At 45.0% G+C, this 25,072-nt stretch overlaps 1 protein-coding gene across 3 annotated transcripts in view; it reads left to right on the top strand.

Moving 5' to 3' along the window:
* Positions 1 to 562: 562 nt before the first annotated feature.
* Lnx2 (ligand of numb-protein X 2) overlaps positions 563 to 25,072 on the top strand; it is a 62,441-nt gene continuing 37,931 nt past the window's right edge. Inside the window, exon 1 of one of the 3 annotated variants that reach the window (XM_050161846.1) lies at positions 563 to 717. The gene's annotated coding sequence lies outside the window, so the exon portion shown is untranslated. Of the gene's footprint in view, positions 737 to 3,446; positions 3,581 to 25,072 lie in introns of those variants that run through there. The other 2 variants (XM_050161847.1, XM_050161848.1) reach the window with 2 other exon arrangements.

The raw sequence follows: 25,072 nt of genomic DNA, 5'->3' as shown, positions 1-25,072 counted from the left end.
GGGTGCAAATGCATAGCTCCATTAGGTGCAAAAGCAGCGTTTCTCTTTCTTTTGGGAGAGAAGTGTGAGTTTGGAGCACCGCCCTCCTTCCTCCGGAGCTCACGCTGACCCGCGGTTCCTTTTTCCTTTGATCCCAAGGATCCGCCCTTCTCTTCCCCTCAGGTGTGTCCTCCCAGCTCCCACCTGACTCCGGCCGGGCGGGCTCCCCGCCCCACCCCAGCCGTCCTCTCGCGCACACCTACACGTCAGCCGCCCCGCGCCACCTGTTCTCCCTCAGCCTGCTCCCGCAGCCCTCCCCTCCCTTCAGCTGTCCCACGCCCGGCGCGGCGCTCCGGGGTGCACGCAGACACTTCCCGAGCGTCTTCTCTGTGTCTAAAGGGAGAATCCGGCCGGGAGCGAAGGCGGAGGGCGGAGCGCGCTCACTCTAACTCGGGAGTGATGGGCAGAACCGGCCCGGCCCTTCGAGCTTCTTGATTGGTCAAGATGTTCAGAGCCCGCCCTTAGTCCCGCCTTTCCCCGCCATTGATTGGCTCAGGTGCGTGTCGGGTTGGCCCCTGCGCTCGCCCCCGAGGGGAAAGGCAGCAGGGGCGGTTGAGAAGTGAAGTCTTGGCCGGACTTTGCTTCTCGCCAGGAGATCGGCGGCGGCGAGTCCCGGCGGAGCGGAGCCGGGCGGCGTCCTCGTCAGCGCTCCCCCGGGGAGCCCGCCGCTTTCCCGGAGTGAGTTACTTCGCCCCAGGTGCGGGCAGGGATGGGGTGTGGCGTCGGGATAGGGGGAGCCCCCTTGGGAACCGGCCGGGGGCCGCGTGGAGTCCGGCCGGGCCCGGTGCGGGTGCCAGCTCCGGGCGCCGCGGTGCGGGTCTGCGCGGCGCTCGCTGTTTAAGACCGGGAGCTTCGGGGACGAGTTCTTGCACTTCGCGCCTGCACGTTGTCGGGAGCCAGAGCAGCGCTAGCTAGCTGCCCTCTGGTTTCGTTCCCTGGAAGGGATGAACGGAGATCCTTCTCCCCGCCCCAGCCTGTTGCGGGAGAATTCTCACCTTTCCTTTCAGGCTAGAGACAGATTTGACATGTTTGGGGGGAAGGGGAGGATCATTTCCAAAATATGCATCTCGGTTTGAAAGCATTTGCGCACGAAGCACCGTTTGGGAAACACTGCTGGCTTTTCGAAGCTTTCTGCCACGTTTCACACAAGGACTTTTAAATGGAGTGGTATAGTATTCCCGTTTACGTTTAAGATCGTGTGTTTGCTTGAAGCCTAGGGGCACTTCCGCATGGCTCTATCGAATCAATTTTTCTTTTCTCACAGTGTAGCTCTGGCTGGCCTGAAACTCACAGAGATCCTCCTCCCTCTGCCTCCTGAGGGCTGTGGGATCAGAAAGACGTGCGTCCCCACACCCAGCCAATTTTCTTTAAAAAAAAAAAAAAAAAAAAACCACAGAAACCAATGGCAAGGACAGTTGGAGGAATCTGTGAGCTCCAGTTTATCCAAACTGCCTTCACTTTAAGAATGTCACATTCTTGTAGTCACAGTACTTAGAAATTGGCCTCCTTCCCAGGACACATTTTGCTTTTTTCTCTAGCCTGTACAGTGACACAGCACAGATGAAGTTGGATCTCAGTAGGTCAATTCTGTTTGCTTTGATAGATTTGAACACCCTCCCCCACACCTTTGGACAAAAGGACTTTGGCAGGTAAAGAAGGAAGGTGGGGGAATCTAGTGTCCTATTTGGCTGTCCGATCGTTGTTGAGCCAGAACTAACAAGGTTTTGCCATTTCAGCCTGTCCAAATTCCACGTGAGTTTTCCCATAGGGGTCAAATGTAGGCCAAGTCAGAGCCACACTAGAATCACATTGCTTTTAATTCAGTTCACTGTTTAATTCTAATTCTGTATTTTGTTTCTCTGATCTTCAAGTTTGAACTCTTTCATTGGATATACAGTTAGCCACCCAGTGTCTTACAGCATGCCAGAAATTAGTTGGATTTTTTTTAAATTTATTTATTAAAGATTTCTGTCTCTTCCCCACCGCCGCCTCCCCTTTCCCTCCCCCTCCCCCAACCAAGTCCTCCTCCCTCCTCAGCCCAAAGAGCAATCAGGGTTCCCTGCCCTGTGGGAAGTCCAAGGACCACCCACCTCCGAGTTGGATTTTTTTTTGTTTTTGTTTTCAAGACAGGGTTTCTCTGTAGCTTTAGAGCCTGTCCTGGAACTAGCTCTTGTAGACCAGGCTGGCCTCAAGCTCATGAGATATCGCTTAAAGGCATGCACCACCACCACCTGGCTACCTCAGAGAATTTTGAACTAAGTGATATGGGATCTTGAAAGTAAGTATATCTGCCTAGAAAGTGTCAGAGGAATCCTAGGCAATCTTCAGATTGGTATGGGCTTTCTCCAGGAATGCTTATGTCTATAGAATGTGACATCAACTGCCGTGTACATGGCTGATCTAAAGGGGTTGGGGTTTGTTTGGGGTTGAAGTAATGGTCAGGGCTGGTTTGTTGTTCATCTTAGGGTTCATGGCACTTTCTACAGTGGACACTTAGTGGATATTTGATGAAATGATAAAAAGAAGAGATTGTGTAGAACACATTAAGACATTTGGACCTCATCCAGTCAGTGATAGCGAGGTGTTAATTTCAAGCAGGGAAATGCTGTGGTAAGATTTGAATTCCATAAAGATAACTGCAGTGGGCTGGAGGATGGTGGGGTCCAAATGAGAGGTGAGAGACAGAATGAGGAGGGGCGCTACTGTAGTCCCTGTGCAGGTAATCTTGTTTTGGAAAGGTTTTGTCTCACACACACACACACACCCTGGGCAGCCTCTTTGCTCTTTAGCATTTTTGTCTGGTAGGATTTGGAAGCTTGAAAGAATAAAAGCAAACATGGCTATGGCTTAGTCTAGAGCTCGGTGCTCAGTAAGAACTTAGGCAGGGCTGGTTGTCAGTCCGTGCAGGAGCTGGTGTGTTCCTAAGGTCTGGGCTGCTAGGCGAGTGACTAGGTAGAATTAATGAAGAAGATCATTGTTTTGGTCTTCTTTTTTGTTTGTTTTTGTTTTTTGTTCTTGAGAATGGGTTCACTGTGTAGTTCCCTAGAACTATGTAGACCAGACTGGTCTCGAACTCACAGAGATCTGTGTGCATGCCTCTGCCTCCCCGGTGCTGGGATTAAAGCTGTGTGCCACTATACCCTGTGATTCCTGTCTTTTTTTTTTTTTTTTTTTTGATTTGGGACATGGGTGTGGACTGAGGCAAAGAGGGGTCAGGTTCTTTCAACTGACTTTAGAATTACTATTCCTTCTGAGTTTTGATTCCCTAACGTGAAGGAAGTAGTCACAGTACCTGTTTAGTAAGGTTTGAGGATCAAGTGAAATTACGCATGCAATGCCCTTGACACAGTCTGTGGTGCAGTCCAAGTGCTGAATAAATATTAGTTGTTCCTTTTGTGACGACAGTATTAGTGAGATAGTGGAATGGTGGAGGCTCGAGAAGGAACAGTTTACAATGCCTGATGGTAGATTGAGAGGAAGGGAAGTGGAAGGAAGATCCAGCTTGTGGGGTACCGCTTGGATGATTGACATGTCAACCTGTGTAAGTTGGATAGACATTGAGAGAAAGGCAAAGAGTCTTTTTGGGTGTGTGGTGAGCGCTGTGTGAGCTCTAGTTTAGAAGGGGAGGCGGGCTTTATAGAGCAGTGATGGCGGAGGCATCAACGTGGAGTGGCTGGGGGCTGAAGTGCATTTTGGAGCTGGGCATGGGGACACACATCCATATTCCAGAGACTCTGACTCAAAGAAATTTCCATGAGTTTGATGCCAACCTATGGGTGCAAAGTGAAATCCTGCCTTTAAAAATTATAAAACCCCAGCACATGGGGGCAGGGGCAGACTGATCTCTCAGAGTTTAAGACCAGCCTGGTTTGCGTATCAAGTTCCAGTCCAGCCAGAGCTACATAGCGAGACCTTGTCCTGCCACTCCTACCCTGCCAAATTAATTTTGGTCATCATCAAAGGAGAAGTCCAGGCTCCCACAGCCTGTGGGCTCTGATTCCTTCCCTTTCTCCTCTTTCTGATCATCTCTCTCCCATTTTCCATCTGCCGACCCAAATCCTTCTTACCACGCAGAACTGTGTAACATTTCACCCCTGCTTCCTGAGCTACAGTTCCTTCCAGGTCTGCCTTCCTATAGGCAAGAAGGATAGAAGACAAGTCTGAGCTCTTATTGCATAGGTTCACATAAAAGGGGTGCTGGCCGAAAAAATTACACACACACACATACACGCACCCTCACTCATACACACATTTGTGCGTATGTGCACACACACACTCATGCACACACTCACATGTGTGAACACACTCTGCCCACATGCTCGCATGTGTGCACATACACTTTCACTCATGCCCAATCTCACACACTGGATTGTAATTGTGGAGTTCTCCAGGTCTAAACTTGACTGTTAAGGGACCCAGAAGTTTCACAAAACAAATCTCCTTTAGTTTTCCTGTCAGGTTTCTTTTCCTTAGGAAGCAGAAACAGCAGGAATATCTGAAGTTGAGTAAACTTTTGGGTGGTTTGGTCCAAAAGATGAGAGCTGTGAGCTGAATAAGAAGTTATTCTTCTAGTGCCCCACTGCAGAGTGACTCCCCCATCCCAGTTTGTGTGACTGGAAAAAGGCTAAGTATTATAGTTTCTGTCTGTGAGAGTGCATGTGTCTAGAGCAAAGGTCTCCTCTGTTTTGTTCGCTGTGATTTCCCCAGGTATGTAAGAAGGATTTTAATGGATGTGCACACGGGTGAAAGGCCCACCAGCTTGGGTCTGTTCCTCCCCTTCTGGTCTGAGGGAGAACAGGAGCGAATGCGGTGTGACAAGGGAGCCAGCATCCTTGCAGACCTCTGAGAAGATGCAGAAGGGAGAGTGGATGCTGTCCTGAGCCAGCTGTGTCTGTGCGGGACGCTGTAATTCCTCACTTTCACGGTTCACTGCCCTGGCTCTGGGGTGTAGGGAGTTCCCCAGCAGTGGAGATGACCCATGTGTCATAGTTCAGTCCTGACTGCATGACACACAGGGTATAACTCTGTCCATAGGTTACTGACTGAGGAGAGCTCCAGGTCAGAGCCTCTGACAGCGTGCTTGGGGTAATTGGGGTGTAGACAGAAATGTGTCCAGAGAAGGTAAAGTATTACATGCTTCTAGTCCCCCAGCCTGGGTACTTTAAAGGGTTACCTCAGCAGACCATTACCTTCAGAGGAGAAAATTTGTTAGTGGAAATTTTTTTTAGTGTTAATCTGGGTAGGAGAAATGAGAAGTAGACACAAATGCTGAGTTCCAGGACAGCTAGAGCTAAATAGAGAGACAAAATCTGAGGAGGAATGGAGGGGGCTTTCTTTTAAATAACAAGGTTCTCTAAAGTGGCAGTGGAAAGTTTATAATCAGATATTGAGGGCCGTAATCTTGGGTTAAAAAAAAGAAAAACATTGTTGCATTTCAGAATAATAAAGATTTTGTGTTGGCTGTTAGTAAAACTGAGAAACATTTACCCCCCTCGTCAAGATTTTAGATTTAATTTCAATTAAATTTAAATTTAATTCTTCATCAGAATCCTTATCAGTTAAACCATTTAAGTAACCCTGGAACAAATCATGTGGACATGTCACTGACGTCATCATTAAGTGTTCTGAGCACTGCCATTTTTCCTCTGCATGATTTCCACATTTAAACTTCAGTTTTTAATTTAATTCTGTCTGCCGTGTGTGCTGAGCTGCAAAACACAAAAAAATTCCTTTCTACCTTTGGAGCAATTAGAATCCTAGACCTTCAGTGGAGGAGAAGAAACCATTGAAAGCTGGGTGAGGAGATATCCTTGGCTTCTAGTTCCTTGGCCCTTCAGCTCCACTGTGGTTTAACAGTCATTTGGTACCTTGGTGTTTTCCCTGTTAGAAACTCATATCCCATTAAACCTGTGTCCCATTGTATCCACAATCACCCACCTGTCCTTTTTCAGGCCTGCCCCGCAGCTCCCTCCCTCCTCAAAGAGACAGTTTGCCTGTCTGTCTTCTCGTCTCCTATCTGCCCCTCCCTGTGGCAGTCATATCTGCTAGGCTGGCTGTCTTCTTGGTCTGATCCTTGGCCCTGGCTTAAGCATCTGGCACGGCTGTCACTGGCACCTTTGCCCCTCTCCAGCTTGTCTTCGGCCCTGCGCTGCCTATTCTCAGTTCTGGGAATTCTCCCAGCTGCCCTTGCCCCTCATTGCCCGTAGTTCGTTGCGGATCTGCAGAGTGTTCTGACATAGATCCGAGACAGAATCCGTCAAAGAATAGAGACATCATCACACAATTCCAAGCCAGGACGTGCTCTGAAGAAGCAGTGCAGGGTTGTGCTCTCAGAACTGGAGTAACTAGCCATATTTGGCCCTGGAGCTTTGAAACGTGGCTGCTCTGTGCTGAGAAATACAGTGGGGTAAAATCCAAACCCCATAAAAATCTCAATAATTACATCTTGGAATGGCAACGTTTTGGATATATTGAATGAGATAAAATACTAAATGCCGTTGCCTGTTGTTTTTTCAAAGTGTGGGTAGTGGAGCACTTGAGCTGACAAAATAGGCTCACATATTTCTGGAGGACGGTGCTGTGCAAGGTGTTATTTTCTGACGATGTGATGAGGGATACTAGCCTTGTTTTCTGCAGAATAGGGTATCACTGAAGCCTTCCCTCTGTAAGTTTACTTGAAGGGATATGTGGATGGTTGGCCTTAGAAAGATAACTCTTCCTACAGGAAGCAGTTGGAGGTGGGTGTCAGTAGGAGAGAAAAGGAACAGGAGTGGTAGGGTGGCAGGGGATGGGGCTAGGAAGGTGGGCAGGGAGTGGACGGGCCTGCTCTCATGAGCCCGGTTAGTGGTAGTGAGGGCTTTCTCTTTGTCACTCACGCATTAGTCCGCACTTTAACCCACTCCCTAGGTCTGCTGTACTCCACAGCAAGCTGGGCACTATTGAGGTGGCCTGCTATGATCTCTCCCAGCTTCCCTGCAGAAGTCTCAGGTCTGCTGAAGGCTGGCTCTGAGCTGGTCCTCAGTCCCATCCTTTTAAATCTCTTTTGGGAGGGCTTCATGGCTTAATTCTGCTCTTTTTCCTTGTTCCTTTTCCACACCAGTCTGTAAAAATGCTCTAATACTGATGATAAAGCAGTCAACTCCACTGACCCCATCCATGTCTCCCCATTACTGCTCCCAGTAGCACATGTTCTTAAAGTCTTTAGTGAATTGAAGTTTGTATGGTGTCTCACCAAATGCATTCATGTGCCATCACAAACTACGACAGAGATTTCACATTTTTTGTTCTTTGTTATTTAAATAATTTAATTAATATTTGAATAATTTGGTAATTTTAAGTGCTAAGTTGAAGAGGCAGAGACAGGCAGAGCTCTGTGAGTTGAAGGCTAACCTGGTCTAACAGAGCAAGTTCTAGGACAGCCAGGGCTACACAAGAGAAACCCTGTCTCAAGAAGACACACAAAACAAAACAAATCTTTAATGATTTACTGAAAGGAATCCTGGCAAAATTAGTGCAAATTTAGCAAAAACCTCCACGTTGCTTTGTTTTCCCCCCTAATCATTTGTAAATATATTTATCGTGCTTAATGTGTTATAAACCAGATCTCTGAGAGTTTTTTTGTTGTTGAACTCTTTCCATGTACAACTTTCCACCCCCTCTCCCAGCCCCTAGACACATTATCTACTTTCTGTTTCAATGCCTTTGACTACTTTAGGTATCTCATTTGGGAGATGGGGAATGTTTCCAAAGAGATTGTTTTGCCTAGCATTATGACCTCAGGGTTCATTTGTGTTATAGCATGTGACAGAATTTCCTTCCTTTTTTTAATGACAGAAAATCTTCCAATATAGAATATACGATGTTTCGTTGAGCCATTTATGTAGAGGGGAATTTGGGATTCTTTCACCTCTTAAGTGTTTTGCATAAATCACAAATATCATATCACTTGATAGATCAAGTGTCAGTCCTATTTTTAATATTTTGAAGAACCTCCTATTTTCTACAGTAGTTGATGATAAGTATTAGATTCCCCCATTGCTGGGTTCTTCCGCCACCAATGCAATAAGTCAAATCAAACTGAATTAATAAATCCAGATTTAATAAATGGCAATGCAAAGCAGAGCCCCCCAGGTGGCTCCCAGGAAGGCAGGAGACCGAACACAGAGATCCCAAACAGTTGTGCCACTGTACACTCCCACCAGTGCTGTAGATCCATTCCTCTGCAGCTTCAGCAGCTGCATTGCTGCTTTCTGTCTGGTGGTGGTGGCCGTACTAATGGATGTAAGGTAGCAGCTTGCTGTCTTGATCTCATTTCCGTGATAATAAGTGAGGTGTTGTACATCTTCCTACTTTTGGTGGCCTCATGAAGGTCACTGTAGAAAAGTGCTTCCTAGTTCTTTCCTCTTTTGAGTAATTGGAGCTCCTTACTCATTTTAGATATTATCTCCTTGCCAGGTCTGGTTTACAAATACTGTCACCCATTCCATAGATTGCCTTTTCACACTCCTGGCTGTGTCCTTGGGGCTGCAGAAGATTTTAAGCTTGATGTTATCCCATTGGTCAGTCTTTAGTTGTACTTTTGAGGTTGTGTATGTATATATATTGGGTGAGGTCACATTTTTCATGAAGCTTTTACCCTGTGTTTTTCTTCTGAGAGTTGTATAGGGTCAGGTCATTACACTGAAGTCTTTAATGGGTTTGGAGTCAATTTTTATATATGATGTAAGATTAAGGTCTAAACAAACTATTTTATCCATGTCTCTTAGACCTTGGCCCTAGAAATAACGGAAGTTCTAAAATACATAGAATAGTTTCAACTTGGAATGGGGGTGGTTGATGGCAGGGATTGGGCTAGGACATAGCTCCAAAACCACACATCACAGTATACTGTATTATAGGTTTCCCTCTCTCTCTCTCTCTCTCTCTCTCTCTTTCCGAGACAGGGTTTCTCTGTGGCTTTGGAGCCTGTCCTGGAACTAGCTCTGTAGACCAGGCTGGTCTCGAACTCACAGAGATCCGCCTGCTTCTGCCTCCCAGTGCTGGGATTAAAGGCGTGCGCCACCATCGCTGGCTTCCTCTTTGTTTTTTTATATGGAAACAAATGTCTAGGTTTAACTGAAACAAAAACAAAATCAGTGAGAACCAACTAGTTATGGGGGAGTCAGTGCTATGCCCTGTGTCCCTGTTGCTGGGCATAATGTCTTTGGTAGCATTTACATTTCTGAGCACTGTTTAGTCGATTTCAGATTATCCTGAGCAGGTCTCATATGAAGTGTGTATTAACTCTGTTCATTTCTCTAATTGTAGACTTGGTGCTTTTATTATAGATAAGATATTTAATATGCTTAAATAGACTGATTTCAGATTTTTTTAAAAATAGGTACAATTTTTTTTTCTGAAACATTGCTTAGTCTTTTTCCAGGTATCGTATCATGTTTGAATGACTTTTTGTATCTTTGAGGAAATATAAGAGCATGAGAGACCTTCTAAGGTTTATTTCGCAAATATAATTTTTTAAAAAATGATAGGTGCCTTAGTTACTTGTACTGTTGCGATAAGGTACGCTGACAGAAGCAACGGCATGAGAGCAGCAGGCGTATGTGTTTTGGCCCATAATCCTAGGGTGTCTTCCGTCATGGCAGCAGGAGCGTGAGGTGGGTGGTTCTGTTGCCTCCATAGTCAGGGGGCAGAGTGAGCTGAATGCTCATACTCAGCCCCTTTCTCTTTCTGTTGTTCAGTTTAGGCCCACGATGCAATGCTCCCGTTCTTAGGGAGATGCCTCCCAGACGTGTTTAGAGGAAAAGCCTAGACTAGATGTGGTGGTTTGACTGAGCCTAGAGGCTCTTATGTTCAAATGCTTGGTCCCTAGTTAGTGGAATTGTTTGGGGCAGATTGGGAAGAGTTTGCCTTGATGGAGAAGGTGTGGCCTTGTTGGTGGACGTGTGGCCTTGATAGAGTAGGTAAGGCTTTGATGGCGGAGATGTCACTAGGATGGGCTTTGAAGTTTGCTAGGGCCAGTAGTCAGTGTCTCTCTCAATCTCTCTCTCTCTCTCTCTCTCTCTCTCTCTCTCTCTCTCTCTCTCTCTCTCTCGCTCTCTCTCTCTCTCTCTCTCTTTCTCTCTCTAAGTTCAAAAGTCTACAACAGGCCCAGTAGTCATTCAGTCCGCCTGTCTGCCTGTCTGTCTTTCTGTGTGTCTCTGCTTTTTGTGAGTAAGTTTTTAGGTCACAGTGGTTACTCTGCCGGCATGCCTCCCTGCCTGCCTGCCTGCCTGCCTCCCTCCCTCCCTCCCTGCCTGCCTGCCTCCCTCCCTCCCTCCCTGCCTCCCTCCCTGCCTGCCTCCCTGCCTGCCTGCCTGATGCTTTGTTTCCTGCCGTAATGATCATGGACTAACCCTCTGAAACGGTAAGCAAACTCCCAATTAAATGCTTTCTTTTATAAGTTCCTTAGTCATGATGTCTCCTCACAGCAATAGGAAAGCAAGACACCAGATAACCCCTCATCTGTGATTATGCTAGAAGCTCATTTCCTGGCTTGTTCTAGACCTGTCATGTTGATAGTATTAGCACCACAGTACGGAGACTATTTACAGAAAAGATTTATTTTTATTTTTTAACTATGAATATACATTGGAGAATACATAAGGATGATGTTGTGTGTCATTCAAGGGTTTGTGAGTTGAGAGCTTGGTACCTAATTAGGTGGTACTTGGAGGTGGTGGAGCTTTTAGGAGATGGGGCCTAGTGGGTGCTCACGAGGTCAATTGGAGACAAATGGATTGCTGTAAGTTTCTCTCTCTCTCTCTAGCTCTCTCTCACTCTCTCTGTGTGTACATGTACATGTATACTTACATATCAGTGCGTACTTCTGTGTTTGGGAACCGACGCATGAAGGCTAGAGGACAACCTCAGCTGTCATTCTCAAGAATACCATCAACCTCTGAGTCAAGGTACTTTATTGCCTTGTGACTCACTAGGTCAGATTAGCTGACCAGCTAGCCCCAGGGATCCTCCTGTCTCAGTTTCCAAAATGCTGGGATTACTAGTGCATGCCATCATACCTAGCATTATTTTGTAGGTTCTGGGGTTCAAACTCTGGTTGTCTCCTCAGCTTTGGAGTGGGTTTTCTACAACATCACGTTGTCATAAAAGCTTGAGCCTGGTCCTTGAGCAGCATTTCTGCCTTCTTGTGAGCTGGTCTTGCCCTCTCTGTTGTTCCTGCCTTTTTTTTTTTTTTTAGGTGAAACCCTCATTAGAGACATGACCTTGACTCTCCAGAACTAACTGTGACTCTGAAATAGGCAAACCTCTTTTATTCATTTTTTAAAGGTAGCCTACTTCAAGCATTTTGTTATAGCTATAAAGGGATGATAAATACAGATGGTCAAGTCAGAGCACTCTGTTTTTAAATGTGTGAGCGTGTGGTGCACGTGGAAGTTACCGGACAACCTGTGGGAGTTGAGTTATTCCCCCTCTGACTTGTGGGTTCTAGAGATTGAGCTCAGGAGAAAAATTTGTTGAGAATTTCATTAGATAATCCCTTCCCTCCTCATGACTCCTCCTGAACCCCCTTCCCTACATCTCCTTCTCAGATTCATGTCCTTTTCTATCATGATGATGATGGCGACAGTGGTGTAACCTCTGTGAGTCCAGTCAGTGTTGCCCACATGCACCCGTGTACAAGGTTGAACCCTGAAGCATGCACAGCCTACCAAGGGCTCATCCCTCAAGAAAACTGCCTCTCCCTCCCTCAGCAGCTGTGACTGCCTGAAGCTGTTCAGTTGGTGGGGAGGGGAGGCTTGTGACTCCCTTCCTCATTCATGCTGCAAGCTGACTGGTGAGATCTGTGCAGGTCTTGAGCAGGTAGCCGTGGCTGTTGAGAGAGTTCGTGGGTGCAGCGTCCTCATCGTGTCCAGAAGACATTCACCATAGCCCTCCTGGTTCTCTGGTTTCTAGACGCTTCCTGCCCCTCTTCTGCCATGTTCCCTGAGCCTTGGATGTACGAGTTGTGTCACATAGGTCCCATTATGGATGGGCACGCCACAGCCCCTCGTCTCTGCTTTTTGACCAGTTGTAGTTCTTTGTAGTAATCTCCATTTGCAGCAAAAAGATGTGTCTTTGTTGCGGGGCGGGAGCTGCACAATCAAGAAAGCCCTTCAGTTCCAAAACCAGAGGACTCCTAAACATTACTGCCAACTGTCTAGTGATGTTTATAGGTTAACTGCTCCTGTTATAGAATATGTGCCTGTGATTGAGTTCCTCAGTATGACTTTAGCTTCCAAATTTGACAGCATGCCTCAAGTTGCTTTTCTGTGGTTTGATCCTGAGTGAAACTTGTGCAGGAGGAAGCAAAACAGACTATTGGGTAGTTCAGTCCTTACTTGGGATGTAGCACAATGACCCTAAATGCAAATAGCCTTGCAGGGCTGAGATAAAGGTTAGGAACTGTTAGTAAAGAGCAATCTTATGTGGAAATCAATTTCATGATTATGCAAATCCTAAGGCAGCTATTTATCTGATTATATTTTCCCTGCTACTATAATGGCATTTTCCCCATTCTGTTACTGGATATTTATTGAATATGTAGTATGTTCCAGTCTGTGGTGAGAATGTGGCAGAGCGAAGTTATATAACTTACACACTGGGGGTGAGGTGGGGGCAGCCGTGTGCTGTTTATTAGACACATAAACAGATAAATACATCTATGGAGGGTTAATGATAAATGTCACATGGATAAAAAGGTGATGTGTTAGATCTGGGCCATCTGTTCCTAGTGGCTGAAGTCTATAGTGGTCTCCACATTTCCTGTTGACTGTCTTTTTCACCAGGGAACCTTGTAATCAGTTCTGCCACAGAGAGTAGTGTATGGAAGCCAGCATAGGGCCTTGTGCATCCTAGGCAAGTGCTCTACCACTGAGCCAACCCCCAGCCCTGGCCATATCCTCTTCCCCTTGCACACCCTCTCCTAGAGGTTTTTCCCCACACAAGAGCAAAAGTAGAAAGACAGGAAGAGAAACCAGGCATTTGGGGAAGTCAGTCTTGAAGAATTTAGCTTTCTCATGAAGGTGGGAGTTTTTGTTTGTCAGCATCTCAGCTGTATTTATCTTCTTCTCTTATGAATGAAGAAAAACAAAACCCCACCAGTTATTAGGGGAACAAGGAAGCGATGTTGTCAGTCCTTGAATTTGCAGTTTGTTTTGAAGTTTCTCGCTTTTTACAGCTCATCTCTGCCTCTGCATTGAAAACTGCAATATGTAGCTTAGACTGTCTCAGAATTGGTGTGTAAAACTTTGTGCTCTGCTGTCTTTGGGAAGGAGGAATTAGACTGTGATCCATGACTCATCCATGACTGACGTCCTGGTACAGTTTTAGAAACAAAGGAGGTGACAGTAGATTTCCCCAAGCAGCAGGGGCAGAAGTGAATACGAGAAAAAGATGACTTTGTACCCATGCTGGTGGTTAGAGCTGTGCTTTGAATCAGTCTTAGAAACACCTTGGTTCTAGATGCCTCCACCATTCTGAATAGACCCAGAAAAATTTTTCTCCTATAAAAAGGTTCGTATTAGCAGCAAACTGGCTGTATTTCTCCCAGTTTTATGTATGAAGTGAAGGAACTTGGCCAGTGAGTGTAACACTTGCGATTTAGTTTGTTTTCTGTATTCATTGTTGAGCCAAAGGGCTGAATCACTTATAAAGTAACCTGGGCTGGGGCTCACCACATTATCGGCATTCTGGGAAACTCTCTTTTTCTTTTCTTTTGATATGGACATCTCTGCTTTGTCTTTAATTTTAACCATGTATATAAGGGCCAAGTTCAGCCGGTTTACATTTTATTTCTTTTTGTGCACATTCCTTTGCCCCTGGGCAGTATATTCCATGAGAAGTTGATGTGCACAAACAGGTATTTAAGAGTTTATTCTCCCTCCTGGGCCCCAGCCACTTTTTTCCACAGGTGACCACTGTCCTTTTTACCCAGCAGGCTTGTTTGGTGTATGATATCTTGTGTGTACATCTCTATATGTGTAAATGTTTTAAAACGTATTATCTCATACCTTGATTTAAATTAGCTCAACATTTTTTTAAAAATTACGTGTCCTTTTGAAATTTCACTTGGAAACCTTTTAGATTATTATTTTTTTTCCAATGGAACATTTTTAATGCATAAACTGTAGGGCAACAGACAACTGGGACCCATGGCCATGAACTGAGAGCAAACAGTGATAATAGCTTTAAATTCAAGAGGAAGAAGACAAAGTATGGACCTGGTCCACACAGGAACTCTAACTGACAACCCACCTCCAACATGAACCATGCATCCTTAGCATACAGAGACACGGTGACAAACCCACGCCATTGCTGTCTCAGCACTCTAACAAGTTACCTTGGAACTAGAAGGACGCTGTCTTGATCACAACTAAATTACATAGCTTTAAAAAAAAAACGGCGTTTATCTTTTTATAGCATGCAGGTGTTACCATGTAGAGATTTTCTTTGTCGGATACAGACAAGTATGACTGAACTTTTTTGGGTATGTAGGGGGACTAGTACTGAGAATTAAACCCAGCAATCTTGGGCACCCTAGGCACTACAGGGCTATGTCCACAGCTCTTTTTTGATATTTTGAGGCAAGGTCTTGCTATATATAACCCATACTGCCTTGACTCAATTTAGCTCAAGCCAGCCTCACACTTGGGATCCATCTGCCTTAGCTTCCCAGGTGCTGGAACTATAGGTGCATGCCACTGCACAGAGATGCTTCCTTCTTTTTAAAGGGAATGCTGAAGGCAAAGGCCATTGCACACATCTGTAATCTCAGCACTCGGCGAGGCTGTGGTCAGAGGATCACTAAGGCCAAAGCTAAGGCCAGCCTGAACTGTGTAGTGAGACTCTCAGAAAAGAATACAATACATAAAAATTGATTTTAATTATCTGTATGATAACTCAGAAGAAAATAGAGCATTCATGGGAGAAAATGCCAGATTATTAGAGAATAATATAGTACAAACTGTGCCTACCCAAAATTTGCTTGTTTGGTACTGTTAGACAGTACAGTGTGTTATACAGCTCTCACTGAGCCTGCACAGCGTTCCTCTTCAGCATTAATGCTGTCATGGACACTCAGAATGTCTTTCAGTTGTAACATTGTTGATTGCAACCATTTTGTAACTAATAGAAGGTAGTCTTTCTGCCAAATTTAATCAGAATATGTCAGATCTGGAGGGGTACATTATTTTCAGATATGTACAAGTCTCACTGTAGAAGGTTTGGGCATTTTCAGTGTTCTGTAGACATATCTATAGATGGAGTTATCTGGTTGCTGCTATTAATCATTTTAGTAATTGCTATTTTCATGATTTCTCTAAAATTGCTGTTGTTCAGCTAGAAGCTCTACATTTTGCCAGCTAGCTGTCAAAGGCGTCCTGGGAGGGCAGCACTCCGCACCAGAGGACTGGGGTTGAGACAGCTGGGGAGACAGCCTGTAGTTCGCACAAGGTAAAGGGGCTGCCTGTGTTTAAAACCAAAGCTGCTTTCCACAAGCTCTCTTCCTCTGTACTGTACTGGTTATGTGAGAAGTGAAGGTTTCTGTAGACTCTTAAGGACATTGCTAGCTAGTTAAAAGGACCCTACCATTTGTCTTCTTTAACTCAGCACAAGATGATTTCCCAGAAGAAACTCAACTCAGCTAAACTGAACTGAACTTTGTCTAGTTCAAATCCATCAGCCGGACTGGATATGCTGGCTCATCCTCTAGTCCCAGCGTTGGAGAGGTGGAGGCAGGAGGGTCAGGAGTTCAAGGCCAGTCTTTAAGACTTTAAGGTCAACCAGGGCTACAAGAGATCTTACCTCAATTTTTTTTTTCGCCCTGAGACAGGGTTTTTTCTTTGTAGCAGCCCTGGCTGTCCCGGAACTCACCCTGTAAACCAGGTTGGCCTTGAACTCAAATATGCCTGCCTCTGCCCCTTGAGTGCTGGGATCAAAGGCATGTGCCCACCACTGCCCAGCTAACTTTTCTTCTCTTTCTCTCCCTCTCCCTCTTCCTCCTCCTCTCTTCTTTCCTCTCACCTTCCCTCCCTTGGTTTGTTTTATTTTTCTAGGTAGGCTTTCTCAGTATAGCCCTGGCTATACTGGAACTCACTTTGTAGGCCAGGCTGACCTCCATCTCACAGAGATCTACCTGGGATCTCTGGGATTAAAGATGTTTGTACGTCCCACCACCTGGCTCAAATGTCTGGGAATTTGCTTTGTAGACCAGGTTGGTCTGGAATTCACAGAGATCTGCCTGCCTCTCCCTCCAGAGCACTGAGATGAAAGGCATGCGCCACCACTGCCCCGCTTTCAAAACAATATTTTTAAAAAGAGAGGGAGGAAAAAGTGAAAGTTTTATAATAATGGCAAGTGAATGTGGGCTCTCTCTTGTCTCCTGTTGCCTTCTTTATGTTCTATGTTAGCTCACTGCCTAGTTTTGAAATGGTGCTTGGGAAGGTGAGTGGGAAGGAGAGTAGTTGTTTCTTTGTGTGTCGGCAAGAGCTGTTTTCATTTCATCAAGCCTGGCTTGCAACACTTTGATGTGTACCTGCGTAGTACTGTGTTTTATGTGGAATTTTCAGAAAAGACTCCCTCACCAATCCAGTAGAAAATGACAGCACAGGAGCAAGCGCAAGGGGAAGTGCAACAGGCCCACCAGCATCTTAGGTCCTGTTGAGGCCTGTCCTCCCTCCTCCTTCCCTCTCTCTCTTTCTCCTTCCCTCTCTCCCTCCCTTCCCAGTTAGTTTGTGGAGCAGTAAAAATTTTTTCTCTCTTTTTCTTCATGAAGTAATCCAACAATAGAACATTGGGTAACAGATCTTCATAGGTGATTTTTCAGAAGAAACTCGGCAGGCTTGTGTTGCAGATGCATTGTAGACAGGCAGTGGAGAGGAAGAACCTGTCTGCTCACACTGTCTTCTTGTTCCCACTCTTAGTTCTTAAACAATCTTTCTGTGTTCAGTGACATTATATGACTGAGATTCATGTGCTTTTTATGGGGTGAGACTCCCACTAAGCCCTTGCTAGTCTACTTTCCTGGTGTGTCCTGCTTCCCAGAAGCTGCCTCAGCTTGTGCTCTGGAGCTTTTCTGCATAGCCTTTGGCTGTGGCATGTGGGTCAAACTGTTGGTCAGCTGTTAGGCGGGAAAAGGGAGACCCCACATGAGGAAACAGTTGGTCTTGCTGATCCTATAGTGTATAGGACTGGCCTGTGTGCTCTTAAACTAGAAGCATTTGCACCAGGCAGCGAGTGTGTTGGAAGTAGCTCAGAAAATAGGTGGTAATTGTGTCTGAGGTTTTGTTTGTTTGTTTTTAGAAAAAAAAATTCAGAAAACGTGGAAAAGACAAATTGGCTATTTGCAAAGCGGTACTAATAAAATGTCTGTGTTAAAGTTGGGTTTCTGCTCTCAAGTGGAGGGAGTACAGTAAGTGCAATAGTTTTCTTTTTTAACTGAATCAAACTTTATTGTTCTATGGTATAATGCCATAAGGCTAGTCAGCAGTCATTTCTTAAAACTGTGCATTCAATCATTGGCGTTTGTGTAGAAGAAAAGCTAAATCTACCTATTGAGGGGCGAGCTGCCCCTTGGCATGTAATATTGGTAGCTGTGTGAAAAGAGAGGTCTGGGTTTGAGTAACCTGCTGTTGTCACTATTTCTTTGTTATCGGGCAGATGGCACTTTATTAATTTGGACAGTCACCCACTGGGTTCTGTAATGACACTGGTTATGTAAGGCCCTATTGAACATGGTCATAATGTGTTCGGCTGTGATTCTCTCTTAGTTTTAGGACACTCTGCTGCTTTGTTCAGAATATGTGGTTGTTCCAAAGTGCTTTTTAATTTTCAGGTTGACATCAGGTGTTGTTAGCCTCATTTTCCCAGAACTTGATTAAAATTATTAGCTTCAATTCTAAGAGAGTTGTGTTGGACAAGGTGTCAGTTCTTTCAGTGTAGAAAAAAGAGATTCACAGTGTCCTGCTCAACGTCCAGCTCTCAGTTCATGTCAAAGGTCTAAGTTATGGACGAAACAAGCCAAAAATTGTTGATGGCTTAAGTAGTAGAGAGAGAAATAAGTTATTCTAATGTCAGTTCCCCAAGTAACCATGATAATATTTGACAACATAGCTTTTTAATGAGGTACCTACTGGAAGTATAGCTTCAGTCACATGACTTAAAAATTATTAAATTATTATGGTTGGGGGAAGAGGGGGGATTGTGGTTGGTCTGTAAAATGAATAAAAAAAAGAATTGAAAAAAGGTTATAGCAGAGCTGGAGCGATGCTTCCATGGTTAAAAGCACTGGCTATTTTCCCAGAGGACCCAGGTTTGTTTCCCAGCACCCGTTTGGCAGCTCACAGGCATCTGTCACTCCAGTTGCAGGGAATCTGACGCCCTCTTCAGGACTCTGCAGTCAGGCAACAGGCACTCACCAGGTGGATAGACACACATGTAGGCAAACACCCATATACATAAAATAAATGAGCACAATGTTTAAAGGTTTTAAAGAATTTTTTAAAGTTATAACATAATTTTTCTTTTTGCTTTATATTTTATATAATTTATGCATATATCATATGGTCTTAACAAACATTCAACTCAAAAGTAATCAAAATATCTATTGCCCACCTGTGACACAGGGACTAAACTTTAAAAGACTGACAACATCAAATATTGGCCAAGAATATGAAGCAACCAAAGCTTAGTCCTTCTTGGAAATACAAAAACATTACAAAGACTCTGAAGGCAGGTCTTGCTATTGCTTAGGAAACTAAGTGTATATATCCTGTGACTCCACCCTTCCACTTCTAAGTACTCACCCAAGGGAAGGAAAATATAGGTTCATGGAAGCTCTTGTTCATAATCACCAAAAATGGAAACAGTCCAGTTGTGTATCTGTAGGGAGCATATCGTCATGGGGCACTCCTGAGCAGCTAGAGGGAAGACATATGTCAGAAATAGCAGACCTCACACATTTGCTGTGCGGGGAATTGTGGGTGTGCTGTTCATCCCATCCACCATTCTCGGAGTTTAAGTTCAACCTGGTCTACACAGGGAGTTCCAGGTCAGCCAGGGCTACACCGTGAGACCTCGACTCAAAGTAAAACCTCAGAAAACAACAACAACAACAAAAACCCTTGATGAATAAAAGAAGCCTTATTCAAGAGAGTGTATAGTCTGTGCTCATGATTAGAATACCTTAGAATTAGAGTACCTTAGAATGCCCACAACTCAACCATGAAGGAAGAGAGCAGAGACTTCTAGGTTCTGGAGAAGGTGGCAAAGCAGGAAAGTGACACAGAGTGCTTAAGTGATGGCAAACCACAGGTGTAACTGGCTCCCTGGATGGACGGACTCACCGGAGACCTGGGCAGCCTTGTCTCAGGACTCCCTAGCCCACACCTGGGTAAACTGGCATCCTATCCGAGGGCCCCAGTCAGATACCTTGTTGTGTGCTGAAATTTCTCGTAAGCTGTTTGGAATCATGAAGGGTTTGTTATTTTATAAGTTTTGTTTCCTTTTGCCTTGGTGATGTTTATGCCTGTCTAAGAATTTTTGAGAATTCTCTCTCCTGCTAATTATATAAAATTGTAACCTACCCGAGAAGGGACACCACAGAGTAGTGTCGCTCCAGCTTACCAGTACATGGCTTTTTTGGCGACTGTCATGGTTTCCTCACAAGGTCTTTAGCTGTGTGCTACGTCTGAGTGGCTTCTCTGCAGTTGTGTTCCTTGCTGTGTGGCATGGCTTTTCTCTAGTGACTGGGAAAAGGAAGAGAACAATGGGGAGTTGCCCAGTTTCTGCTACCATGAGCATAAACTTAGGGACCAGATCAGCCAGAGTTTGAGTCTCATCTAGTCACTTTGAGCCTGACCTTTAACCTCGCACCCTCATCTTCATGTGTAAAATGGCGGTGCTACATCAAGGGCTTGTTCACAGTAGCGATTGCATGAGGTGGTGTTTGTAAAGTAGCTGGTGTGCTGTCGAGCATGTGGGAACAATGACGGAGTGCTTTAAGTCATGGGAGAAGGAAGCAAGACAATCGATGCTTAAATAAAAGTGTATGTGTCTGTCTGTCTGCCTGCCTGCCTGCCTGTCTGTCTGTCTGTGTATGTCTGTTTCTGTGTCCCTGGAACAGCTCCTGGGAACTCTGTATTCTTCTCTGAGGATTCTGAGTGCTGGGCTGCTACAGGAAAGCCCAGAGTGGTCCAGTATAGTGTGCCTGGTGTTTAGAGCGATGCTTGGGAACGAGAAGAGACTGAAGTAGAACCTCCAGCCCCAGTCCTTGATTTCCATCTTTGTAGTCTGTCCTTTGCTATTTGCGCTTCTGGGAAGGTCAACATGGTGCCCTGCTTTTGGAAGTAACCTTAAAGCTTCTCGTGTTCCTGGCTGCAGAGGTTGCTTTAAGTTGCCTCCGTGACCCAAGCCAAACTGTAGAGTCAGGAAACTCTGATTCTGAGGTGTTGATAATGTCATGGAAGCTGAGCAAGGGCTATGGCTCTGCATTTCCAAAGCTACCAGAGCAGCCACTACACTACGCTCACCGCACACACCCAACTCAGAGGAAGCAGAGTTGCCTGAGTCAGCCATACCTATCTTCTGTCGAGTTTTACTCTGGTCTTCAGGAATATGAGACTGAACGAGAGCCCTATACATACTTCATCACCAGGCATCCTGCCATCTCTTCGTGGCAGTGCTCAAGGCTTCCTTTTACTTACTAATTCTACAGTATGCATCTGTTTCTATGCCCACGTGTTTCACTTAAGTGGTTAATCTGGTGGTCAGTTTTGAGTTTATTGAAAGAAGGGACTTTTCTCTCCTGTGCACGGTGTCTTTCCCTCTGTGTGTTCTGTCCAGGACAGTAGCAGAGCCATAGAGGATTACCCGTGTCTGAACTGTAGCTAGTCCGAGCTGGAGTGTGCCATAAGCACAGGAGTAAACAGTGTGGGGCCAGAGAGGCGGCTCAGCTCCTAAGAGCTTGTGTTGCTCCTGCAGAGGACTAGCGTCAATTCCGAGTACCCATATGGTGGCTCCCAACCATCCATAACCCCAGTTTCAGGGTATCCAACAGGCATTCACATGGTGCCCATACATGCAGGCAGGCAAAGCATTGATACACATTAAATAAATCTGCAAAAATTTAAATAAACATTGAATTCCAGAATCCTAGCATGAGCCAGTTCAGTATTCTTTTTACATGTTGATTACATGGTAACTGATACTTTTGATTTTACTGGATTAAAGCATTGTTACATATTGTAATGGATCCCATCTGCTTCTTGTTAACGTGGCTACTGAAAAATTTAAATTGTATGCGCCTTCCTTACATTGTCTTCCTGCTGTGTCACTGACTAATTAAAGTCCCAGCACCAGACTAGTCTGTGTGAGGGCAGGGACTATTTGTTTAGCCAGAGTAACCCTATCTCTAAGCCCGGTGCCTGGCCTGCAGCATATAATCAACAAATATTTGTCGAATGAGCTGTGACTGCTCTGGGGCTTGATTTCCGTCCCTGCCACTACCTCGCTAGTTAACTGATAGGATAAAACGAGATAAGGTGGTTTTAAGAACACATTCCATGTTATGTTTTCTTCATCCCAAAGTTTCCATGGAAACAGTAACCAAAAGATTGCCAGGATTTCTGTAGTAGTCTTCAGATAGTATTTTCTCCTGCTGTTAACCAAAGCATGAAAGTTTAAATATTTGGAGAGATGTTTCTTGAGTTTGAAGTCCAAAGTCTAAAATTTTAATTTGAAAAAAAAAAAAAAGCTGTTAAATACTCACTTTCCCCCTATATTTGTGAAATTCTACTAAAATAATTTTCGTTTTAATTTTTATCAGTTTGTTAATTATACATGATAATTGGTTTTGTTATAATGTTTTCGTGCGTTTATTTATTAATATATTTTGGTACTCTTCATGTCCTTCCCCTGGCCCCTCCCAACCACAGTGGTTCTCCTCCCTTCTCTGTGTATTTGCTGACTTCTGCTCATTTGGTGACCAGTGAGTTCAGGAAGGTGGCTTACATAAGCTCAGGTTTACTTAAGGGAGGATGAGCACCTCACTGCCATCCGAGGCCCTGAAAAAAGTCTTACCTCCTCCATCAACCATTAACTGCCTGTAGGTCCTGGAGGAGGAGGGTAGGGACTAGGAGCCACCCTGCCCTCCCGTCATGGGCAGGTACTCACAACTACTGTGAGTTCCAGAGGACAGCACTGGCGTGCCTGGAAGACGGTGCTCCGCATCTCTCTCCCTTCCTCAAACTCTCCTTGCTGTCTGCAGAGTCCCCTGAGCCGCAGAAGGTGGGGATGTCCTGTTTAGACCCAAGCTGTCTCCATTCCCTGGATTCTCTCTGATCAGCTCTCTGGTTCTGCAGTAACAGCTGCCCACTGTATAACTCTGACCTACACTGCAACCAGCGCTGATCAGGTTGATTCCAGACACTCGGCTCTGTGGTGTCATTCCCCGTCTCTCAGCCCTGCTGCAGCCCAGTTCTGAGGCTTCAGATAGAAGGGATTTAAGAGAGGAACCATTTGGCTTATGATTTCAAAGGCTTCAGTCTTCATGGTCAGGGGGGCACAGCCGTTCAGATCATGGCGGCCCCAGAGTGTGGCTGAGGCTGTTGACTTCACAACCGACCACGAGGCAAAGCACCCACGAAGTAGCTGGCTGGAAAAGTAAAGGACTGGCCAAAGACACACACCGGCTGCTTCTATTAGATGCCTTTATGGCTTCCATTTCTCCTCTCTTCACTCTTTCCTAATGAATACTTACTACATCCACGCTGCCACTTGATTTTCATGTAGATGAGACACAATTGAACGATGGTTAGGAACAGAAATTCAGATTGCATTGAGTGTGCTGGGAGAGGTCGAGGTGGCAAGAGCCATTTCTGTGTATAACCTGGAGCCGCTAGCCAGAAAAGACCAGATGAGACTCCAGATGTTGAGTGATTAAACTAGGGCCAAAATGGTGGTTTTGTTCTAAATGAGAAGGCACAGCAGTCTCTTTTGATTGATGTCTGTGTGTGTAAAATGTAGGAAGAAATCTTAAGCCTGGTTAAAACCTTTCTTTGCAGATCTTTTTGTATATGGAGGTTGCGTTCCAATCCTTATAGAAATTGTGTACCTTGAGACAAATACAAGTGAATGTTTTTAAAATGATTTTGGAGAGATTGACCAAATTTCAAAATTTGAGCTGTCACTAAGTTTTGTTTATTCAGATTTATTTTGCTATCTGAATGCAGAAATGGCTATTTGAATTTTATGATTATAAAATAAATGTCAATTTCAGGGGGCTCCTCAGCACCCACATGGTATCTCACAACCATCTGAAATGAAATTCAAGTCTATGATGTTCTCTTCTGGTCTTCATGGGTGCTAGGCATGTACGTGGTACACAGAGATAGGTGCAGGCAAAACATACACATTTTAAAAGTATATTATTTAAGATAAGTTTTTGGGGGTTTTTTTGGGGTTTTTTTTTTTTTTTTTTGAGACAGGGTTTTTCTTTGTAACTGCCCTGGTTGTTCTGGAAGTCACTCTGTAGACCAGGCTGACCTTGAACTCACAGATAACCACCTGTCCCTGCCTCTAGAGTGCTGGGTTTAAAGGTGTGCGCCACCACCACCTGGCTTAGTAAGGTGTTAGTCACAGCAAAAATCAAAAAATAGAGTGACAAAATTGTGGGAAATGCCTATGAAACTGAAAAATGAGAGCCTTTCTAGCATGTGGCCTTTGTATAAATAGGAGTGTGCTGTTTCTTCTGAAAACCCGTTTCCCAGATCCTAACTATAGGAGAGAAATAATTTACCTGTGGACCTGCCATCCATTTCTTTATGTAAAATACACACTTATATGTCTATATGCAGGGGTGTGTGTGTGTGTGTGTGTGTGTGTGTAAAACATACCATGTGCAACCTCTGTGTATTTACTGTTGTTTGTATAATGTGCGCGTGTGAGTGTGTCTGTGCACGCGCATTTGTGTGTAATCTCTGAAAGCAGACTCCCTGATCTGAGTCCCATTTTCATGGTTACAGCTTTGGGATCTTAGCGAACTACTTACTGCTTTTTACAGTTTCTTCATCTGAACAATAAGGAAGCCGGCCACAGTCATCCCAGCTTGGGTTGTCATGAAGGTTGAATCTGTAACCTTGTCTGTCTCACCAGGCCTGTCACACAGGTGTCAGTCAGTACCCATTACCTCCCCAACTGCCCTACCATGAGGGCTAGTCCCAGGTGTCACACCTGCAGAGGAGGGCGCTGCCTTCAGGTCAGCTCTTTCTTGTATCACACCTCTCATTGCGCCTCTGCCTTGGGACTGTAAGACAGGTCACTACAGTGCATCTCCACAGGTCCCCATCCACCGCGGCTTTCCAGGGGCTGCTACTGTGGTGAGCAAAGCTAGTGACTGCTGTGTCTCAGGGAGGCCCCGTGACTCCGAAGCTGTTTGCAGAGTCACAGTTTTATAACTTGGTTTTCTCATTTTCTTTTGTTCCTGTCAGTCTCTTGAGGGCATATAGATTCTTTTATGCTGGTTGCCTCCCTTCACGTGCTGATTCTCTTAGTTGGAAAACCATCTCTTTGTCATATACCATGAAACAGGAATTAGAAAGACCTCAAGGTGACCTTGAAGGGATTGACAACGTTGGCTTTTACTTTTAACAGATCAGTCTACGTTGAGAATAAAATGAAGGGTAAAAGTAGAAGTAATAAGAAGCTTCCTGAAGAATTCCAAGCATGAGGCAAGGTAGACTGAGCCATAATGGACAGAGCTGAAACAATGAGAAATGACTCGATTTCAAACCTGTCTTGAAGGCAAATTCAGCATGATTTGCTGCTGCTGCTGATATCTGCCGATGGCAGGAGAAAGGTCAAGGGTGACTCCCAAGATTTTTGGCCTACACAGCTGGGAAGGTGGAAATTGAGACACAGAAGTTTGATAGAACATATTTAAGAGGACGCTCAGGTTTAGCTGCAGGAATGGAAGTCCCCATACAACCTCTGGGAGACACTG

This window comes from Alexandromys fortis, unplaced genomic scaffold (assembly GCF_014885135.2).
Source record: "Alexandromys fortis isolate MF-2015 unplaced genomic scaffold, M_Fortis_MF-2015_v1.1 scaffold_118, whole genome shotgun sequence".
Taxonomy (NCBI): domain Eukaryota; kingdom Metazoa; phylum Chordata; class Mammalia; order Rodentia; family Cricetidae; genus Alexandromys; species Alexandromys fortis.
Note: the sequence above shows the minus strand (reverse complement) of the source record. Positions and strands in the feature narration are given on the sequence as shown.